Source organism: Danio rerio, chromosome 19, assembly GCF_052040795.2.
Source record: "Danio rerio strain M-AB ecotype USA chromosome 19, GRCz13ab, whole genome shotgun sequence".
Lineage (NCBI taxonomy): Eukaryota > Metazoa > Chordata > Actinopteri > Cypriniformes > Danionidae > Danio > Danio rerio.
The window spans coordinates 47,833,184-47,842,500 of record NC_141039.2 but is presented as its reverse complement, the minus strand read 5'-3'; the positions used below and the strand labels follow the sequence as shown (position 1 = coordinate 47,842,500).

Below are 9,317 nucleotides of genomic sequence, written 5' to 3'. Positions count from 1 at the left end.
GCAACCCATCTTAGGAAAACATCCAAAGACACTCATTCACACTCATACACTAAAGACAATTTAGCTTACCCGATTCACCTGTACCGCATGTCTTTCGACTGTGAGGGAAACCGCAGCACCCAGAGGAAACCCACACGAACGTAGTGAGAACATGCAAACTCCACACAGAAACGCCAACTGACCCAGCCGAGGCTCAAACCTTCAGTGACCTTCTTGCTGTGAGGTGACAGCACTACCTACTGCACCACTGGGTCTCCTATTGTTATTATTGTTTATTATTATTATTATTATTTTGTATTATTATTATATGTTGCTGTTTTAAACCAAGTAGATTTGTACATTTTTGACTAATATATTTAGTTTAACATGTCCTCGATGTTTAACAGAGCAAATAATTGTTCATAGTATTTCCTATAATATTTTTTTTTCTTCTGGAAAAAGTCTTATTTATTTATTTATTTTTCTTTCAGCTAGAATAAAAGCAGTTTTTAATAATAATTCAACAGTATTAGCCCCTTAAGGAATAAAATTTGATTGGCTACAGAACAAACCACAGTTATACGATGACCTCTAACTTTTCCCCTAAATAATCTTTAAATGGCTCTTGAGGTTGAATACTACACTGTACGACCCAAACAGTTAAGTTAACTCAAACCATTTAAGGAAACCGATTGCAACAAACCATTTAACTTCAAAAACTAACCCTAATGTGTGCTGTGGACTTAATCCATTTGAGTAAACGAAGCAATTTGAGCACAGTAAAACCCAATAAATGAAGAGAACTCAAACCGACTGTAAAACCCAATAAGTTAAGCCAACTCAAACTGTTTGAGGAGACCAATTGCAACAAACCATTTGAGTTAAACTTATCTATAAGAGTTCTGTGAACTTCCTTCATTTAAGTTGAAGTAATGAGGTATTTAATTAACTCAATACCTTCAACACTGAGTTCAAAACTCTTTTCAAATGAGTAGAATTAACTTTCAGTCAATTTTGAGTCAACTAAACTCATTTGGTAAAGCTAAATCTGACTTCATCTGTATTCCTGCTCCATGTTTAGCATGTGTTTTCTCTCCCTCAGTTTGAGTTGTTAGTTGTCATCAGTGTTTACTTGCATTGCGATACTCCTGTGTTTTTCCTGTGCTCCTGCGTGTCTGTTGATTTGCTTTATCGTTAATGAAAGTGACTCCTGCACATAGATCCCGTCTCTCTACTCTTCTTGCAGCAACCGACTGTGACAGATTATTGGTATCAGTATTTTCATAACAGCGCAATTGTCTCATGCACAATATAACCATGAACGTGCGTTGAGAAAGTAAACAGGATTGATTTTGATTTCACGTCGAGTTTAGAAAAAAATCCCGAACACAGCTCCTCGGGGCTAGATTCATCAAAGCTCTTCTGTGAACTCGGTGTTGTTTATATGTGTATTTTTAGTGCTGCGATTAATGCAGGAGTTCAGGAGGTTACACAGAGAATGAAGAATGAGAATGAATCTTGAAGGGGATCTATTATGCAGTTTTTACAAGATGTAACGTGTATAAAGATGTAGACGTGTGAATATTTTAACATTTCTTTGCATCATTCGTGTGTGACATTCACTTCCCAATAGACACGGATTGGTGTCATGGGCAGGGCTTGTGTCTGCCAGGTGACTCTAGTTTCGTTGCTAAATGGCTAACATGGATTTTATTGAGGGAATACCTGTGTTTATCTGCTTTAGGAAGGATGAAAAACACCATAAATATTCATTTGGCGTGGTGTCTGAGTCCACTTGATCCTATCAGTGGTGCACCCTGCTCTCTGAGTTCATCATCTCCTCCAGAAACAGTTCCTGGATGATGGAGGCTTTCAGCCGTCCTTCTGACTGAGCCGAGCTCAGTTGATGAGCTGTTGTCTGGTGTCGATTAAAGGATTTCCCCTCGGGACACCAACAGCAGGCACTAATCACGCTCCTAAAGGAGCCCATAATGGGCAAAACGATTAACTCGTGTTGATTCGTTCGCAGCCCCAGCTTTGTTTCCTTCTTCAAAACTCTTCTAGGAGTTGTTGTCATAGCAACAGTTCTGGTAGCTCAAACCTGCTCAGGAGCAGGCTCATTTTATATAAACAGGATTAGATTGAGTCTTTTCAAGCCAAGGTAATAAAGAACGTATGTACCAAATGCTGATATGTTCTTACAGTAGTAGTTATATACACTTGGGAATATAGTAAATAATAAAAAAAATTAAATAAATAAATTATATATATATATATTTATATATATATATATATATATATATATATATATATATATATATATATATATATATATATATATATATATATATATATATATATATATATATATATATATATGAACACGGATAAGAAAATCAAACACGGTGAGTCTAAAAACTAGGGGTGTCAAAATTACAGTGTAAAATGCAGACACGCACAATTTGGTTTCGACCACTGCTCCCCTTAAAGTGCACCTAGGTTACCCCTTTTTTCAGATTTAATATAAGTCTTTTGCGTCTCTAGAATGTGTATATAAAGTTTCAGATCAAAATACCCATCAGATTTTTCATTATACCTTTTACAAGATGCTGTTTTATACTGATTTCCAGCAGGGGGTGGTTTTGTCGTACTGCGCCTTTAAGACGATTCTTTCCCGCCCACTGTTTCTACATGCCTCCTCCCTCAGCTGCGCCAGACAACAGACAGACAAAGGAAGAAGGTCTCACGTAGCGTTTGTGAGATACTACAGTAAGAACTAACCTTTACTAATCAGTATTGTGAAGTTGCATTGATGAGTCACACACAATATCGTTACAAAGTTAACGCGCGCACACACACACACACACACACACACACACACACACACACACACACACACACACACACACACACACACACACCACACACACACCACACACACACACACACACACAGGCAGGCAGACAGACAGAGCGTGCTTAGCTTAGTTAAGGCTAACCTCAAGTACTGTGTGGATATCTGTTATGCTAATGTACAAAATAAATCTGATTTAACTTCCACAAACCGGGATTGAAGCGTCTTCTTTTATAATTGTTCTGACACGCGGCTGTGCTGATGAAGTAAAGCTGAAGTAAAACGCTGTAATTAATTACACACATACTCTGTTTTAAAACACTTTAAACATGTGAAACTCACTCTTAATCACATTTGATGATGATTGCTGATCCTAGCGAACAGAACAGAGCTTTTATTCCCGGTTGCTCTGCGCATGTCTGCCTGGTCTTGTTGACATATTCACGCGACTACCGGAACATGTTAATGCGTGCAGCTGTCAATCAATTCGGTGGGCGGGGGGATCGCACACCTACGTAATGGTGCGATCGATTTGAAAACAGCTCCAATTGGCAATTGAAAAAAAAAGGACTGGGTGTGTTCATATCCCCCAAGTATGACGTTCTATACACTATACCAACACACAGATCTGTCCAAACAGCTTGAAAAGTAGATTTTTTACCATTGGTGCCCTTTAAGGCCTCCCAATAAGCGTTAACACATCTGTTTAGCTGTGCCTTTACTGAATGAGCACTGTGCTGCGTCTGACAGATTGCACTATCATGTTTTTCTCTTCTTCTTCATTCTTTCATATCACATTTTACCTGTTTTTATGTTTTGTTTTGTTTTTACGCATTTTTATTATTTGTTTTTATTTTACTTGTTTCTTTTATTCTTGTTTATGTAAAGCACTTTGAATTGCCATTGTGTATGAAATGTGCTATATAAATAAACTTGCCTTGCCTTGCCTTGCCTTAGCCGGGAGAGATCGCGCGTAGCGGAGCTCTCAGTAAGGGACCGTCAGAAAAGTGCTACTTTTTTTCCGCTCTGCTCAGCGCAAGCTCTCCCAGCTAAACACACCTCCCCTCCCAAAAAAAAAATAACACTGTGTATGTAAAGCATCATCAATGGACCGTGATGCACTGAGATATCGAATCGAACCGAATCGATGGCATGATAATCGTAACCGAACCGTGAGACCAGTATAGGTTCACACCTCTACTAAAAACCCCTTTTTATTATTAGGAACTACTTTCTTCCGTCATTCATTCACATCTGCAGCTGACATCAGAACAGCAGAAGCCGTTACTAATTCACCAATGAATGATTCTCTATAGCGTAATGTCTAAAGTGAGGACAAAACAGCTGATTTTGCTTAAGATTATAAGGCTGAACGTAACATGAAATGCCATCCATCTACAGAGATATCTTCTTACAGTGTTACACTCAACAAAATTTCCCTCTTGCAATCGGGATACCACAATAATTAACTTCGAAAAAAGAAAAGCAATCCCTACCAGACTGCTGTTGTGTTTGCGATAAAGAAAAACGCTAAACACATGCGGACATGTTCTTTCTTTCTGCCAACACAACACACATTCCCGATATGCGCGCAAATCTGTATAAATACAGCACTACAACATACTCTGAAAATCCAAGAGGCCGGGGGCAGGGGGTGGGGGGGAAGGGTTGGTGTTCAGGGAGTAAAACATACTAGTGTAAACAAGGCCTCAGATCCAGACATTTTAATCTGATTCACAAACTTGTTTGAAGAACCAAATTAGCTAGAGATAAGTTATCAAGACTAAAAGATCCAGGATCTGCCAAATCATCTTACATCGTTTAAGCGAGGTACTGTACAAAGAACGGACCCCAGATCTGAGAATTTAAATGAAAACAAACAAGAAGAGCATTTTCAGATTTTAATTTTGGACTACAAGGGCAAATTTTTTTCTTAATGACACACACAGATGAATTGTTCACCAAAAAACTAGCAATGTGGGTTCACAAAACCAATATGTTTAGTTTTGATTTCATTTGTACTCTAAGGTGAATCACACTCAAAGCGAACCACAAACAGTTTCTGTCTAGTGACGGCAATCCTGATAAATGGCTGGTTTACTTTGAAGCCGTTCTGGACACCCGGTTATCTTGATCAAAGCCTTGAGGTCATGTGCTCTGGCCCGCGTCTGGAGTCACGCGTGACGGCTATTCTGTGTGACATGACACTTCTTTGACATTTCATTTCACCCATCAGATAATAGCAACGAGGGGGATTGCAGCTCATGTGCGGCACTTTGGAATAAATCTGTATAGTAAAGGCAGGTTTGGTGGGATTAAAGCGGTTTCAGTCACTGAAACAGTGCACAGTTGAGCTAAATATGGCTCTGGATGTCTTTTGTTGAACAAGATCAGTGCCTCAAGAAATTTGCAGGGACATTATATATACATGTCTGTGTTTTTGAGGCTGTTTGCTCATTCATTCATTTTAGTCTCATCGGTTATATACCCGATCGCTCAAACCACATCAGAAGGTGATCTAGAACGCATTCCAGATGAAACTAGACAGGTATAATCATTTTTTAGACAAAATTAATATAAAATAAATAAATTATGACCTGGAGAAAATCTGGCCTGCGCCTGAAACACCTTCACAGCCAAAATTCTATTAAAACATGTTTACTATAAGCATAAAACATGTGCTCTAACTCTACAGGCCTATAGCCAGGGGGGTTCGGAAGACGAGGCCCTCACTGACAAAGGTCCAGAATTTGTCCCATACATGAGCTCATTTGTCCTATTTTAACTGTTATGCCATCAAATATAATGAAAATAATCCATCGAAAAAGGCTTTAAGACCAAACGGAATCCTCTGCGGGCTTTTGCTTCGGTGGGACTATAATCTGGTGCAAGAGAAGTCTTCTTTCACTACTGTATTGTTTTTAAACAGAGAAAACATTTTACAGATCACTTTTATTATAAATCTTGGACCTTATTCCTGAAATAAAAATGAGCAAGAAAAAGGTGTGAAGCACCAGAAGCGGACCATATTAAATTAGTTTGAAAACATTTTGGCTATTGTTAACATCCAGGAATTTTTTTCTTTTTTTTTTCCTCCAAAGTGGCTAGAATAAATCTGAAGAATTCATTATATTTGTTTTATTATTATGTTTTAATTATAAATGTATGCATATATATATATATATATATATATATATATATATATATATATATATATATATATATATATATATATATATATATATATATATATATATATATATATATTTATTTATTTATTTATTTATTTATTTATTTTTAAATTTATTTATTGAAAGGGCCAAATTGTGACTGAGGACAGTTGAATGTGCTGGCCAGATTGTTTTTTGTCTAATAAATGAAGGCTACAGTTTTTTTTACTTTAAAACTTTAACAGATTGCTATTTTTTTCCTATTGATATATGATGTATTTTGTATTTTAAAAATTAGTCCTGTTTTAGATTTTTTTTATTTAAATTTTTCAGGAAATACTTTTAGTACATCAAAAAGTGTGCTTATGATGACATCTGACTAGCAAATCTAGCAAAAAAAAAAAAAAAAAAAAACACTAATATGCAGTACTTAAATCTCATAGTTATATAGAAACTGTGGTGTATAACTGCAAAAAGGTCCACTTTTTGAGAAAAAATAACCACCCCTTTCACCAGGCTGGCTACGGGCCTATATAAATATTAATATATATCTTTTTACTCAAAATATAACAACAGCCAAAATATATTCAAATTAATTTAATATGGTATATATATATGCCCAGTTGAATACAACTCAAAAGTATTCACCCTCTTGTGAATTTGTTTCTTCTTCTTCTTTTTCAAATATTTTCGAAATGATGTTTAAAAGAGCAAGGATTTTTTTTTCACAGTATGTCTGATAATATTTGTTTTATTTCTGCTAGAATAGTAAGAAAAGTTGTAATTTTTTTTAAAAAACCATTTAAAGTCAATTTTATTTGCCCTCTTAAGCAATATTTATTTTTGACCGTCTACAAAACAAATGTCAAAATTAAGCAAAATTTTCATTAAAACAAATGAAATAATCCCACAGTGGGGTTGACAATATAAGATTTTATGATTAGAATTTTTTATTGATTTTCTTATTTGCAAATGATGGATATGAATATTAAATACAGAGCATTAACATAAAAACAGAAGAATAAAATACATCAGATATCAGCTCATTCATTTTCTTTTCAGCTTAGTCCCTTTAATAATCAGGGATTGCCACAGTGGAATAAACCGCAAACTTATCCAGCATATGTTTTACACAGAAAATGCCCTTCCAGCCGCAACCCAATATTGGGAAACACCCATACACACTCATTCACACACACATGGCCAACTTAGTTTATTTAATTCATCTATAGCGCATGTGTTTGGACTGTAGGGGAAACTGGAGCACCCGAAAGGAAACCCACACCAAAAAACAAAACAAAAAAACAAAACAAAAAAAAGAAGAAAAAAAAAATTTAAAATTAATATCATATAATTGCATGTTTTTTAGTACTTTTTCAAATGTTATAAATGCCACCTCAGAAATACAAATAAAGCGATGCATGTAAAAAAAATATTTAGATCTTTGTCTTATTAAGAGGAAAGGGCAAATCCCAGATACATACACAGTAATCTGCACGTTGGTGGACAATAAATGATCTGGCATTTGTGGCAAACCTTAGCTGTGCTGTTTTTAAAGAGTTGTGAGTCATCCTTCTCTCGCAGGACTAAAAATAGATCCAATCATTTGGCAGTTCTGGGCTTTGGATCATTTAAACAATAAAGCACTAAATTAAACATTACTGATGCATGCGAAGGCGACAAGAGGGTCGCAGAGAAAACTGGAAAATGGACAAAAACATCTGAAGCTGAGCAGAATACTTAATTATTCACAATGCACTTTAACTGACGGGTTTGTTGGATTGTAACAGCGTCCTAAAGCTAAATTAAAAGAATTAGTTGGTATTTACAGTATGGTTTTATTAATTAAAGTTAATGCGTTTATTAACATGAGCTAAAAAAGAACAATAATAGTACAGGATTTATTCAATAATAGTACAGCAATACTAGCCTAATCTCACAAGGAAACATAAGTTACATTTTGTCAGTTTAGTGGCTAATTCGTACGAATTTAGTTGTACGAAAATGTACGATTTTAAAAAGGAGGCGTGGCACCAAACCCCACCCCTAATCCCAACCATCATTGGGTGATGAGCAAATCGTTCTAAATAATACGAATTAGATCGTACGAATTCATCCGAATTAGCCACTAAATCAAAAAGTTACGAATTGCCGTGAGATTGTGTTGGCAATATTGATGCATTATTAAAAAAAATATTAACACTTGTAAATGTAGTTGTACACTGTTTGATTATGTTATTGACTAATTAACTACATTATATAATGACAGGGCGGTTTGGCGGCTTGGTGGTTAGCACTGTTGCCTATGTTAAGTGTTGAAGGTGTTTTAGTGGGATGCTGTAACATTTAGGTGAGACAGGTGTAATCTATGCGACAGATCAAGGATGAGGCAGGAATCGATTCTCTTATTTAAGCTTTTAACTTAATAGTTGAAACAATATGAAACAATAATAAACGGGGAAAAAAAGAAATAAACATTTATAATTATTATCTTTAAACAAAAACAATGAGTGTAAGCCAAATCAAAGAAATCAACTAAACCAAACAATCCTTAAATCTCAAGTCTAAACTAGGCGACAAAAAGAAATACAAATAAAAACCGAGACCTTCAGTGTATACGACACCCGAACTAAACTAATTAAACTACAAAACTCAATGTACACAGGTGGCAAAACACTCAAACTAATCTAACAAAACATCAATCTAAACTAAAACAAACCGGATAAGACGGTCAAAGCTTTGTTTAGAATCACACAACAACCATCACATTAAGTTACTTAAAGCCAACGAAGTTCAACAAGCAAACTCGAATTACCACAGTAAACTGAGATAATAGATCACTGAACAGACGAAGCATTGCACAATCAAATTGTGTGGAGCACAAATGGTACGCTGAGGCAGAGCGCACACCACACACTGGTCTGTCGGAGCTTTAAATCCTTGCAGCGCGTCTGGGGATTGGTGGAACAGACACTGTGATAATGATGATGGACAGAATGGTGAACCAATAAGAAACCTAAGGGCAAACGGAGATGAGGGTGAAAAAACATAGACAAAGAAAACATCAAAGGTAACACCTAACAGTAAAAGGTCGCTGGTTCGAGCCCTGGCTGGATCAGTTGAGGTTTCTGTGTGGAGTTTGCATGTTCTCCCTGTGTTGGTTTCCCCCAGGTGCTTCAATTTCCCCCACAGCCCAAACGCATGCGCTATAAGTGAACTAATTAAGCTAAATTGTCTGTAGTGTGAGTGTGTGCAAGAGTGTGTGGGAGTTTTCCAGTGTTGGGTTGTGGCTGGAAGTGCATCCATTATGTTAAA

General features: G+C 36.1%; 1 long non-coding RNA gene across 2 annotated transcripts in view; it reads right to left on the bottom strand.

Annotated features, from left to right (window-relative positions):
* Positions 1-6,822: 6,822 nt before the first annotated feature.
* The window catches only part of LOC141379180 (uncharacterized), a 33,640-nt gene continuing 31,145 nt past the window's right edge, over positions 6,823-9,317 (bottom strand). For both annotated transcript variants that reach the window (XR_015945476.1, XR_015945475.1), the window contains one exon: positions 6,823-9,018. This is a non-coding gene — a long non-coding RNA (uncharacterized LOC141379180). The remainder of the gene's footprint in view (positions 9,019-9,317) is intronic.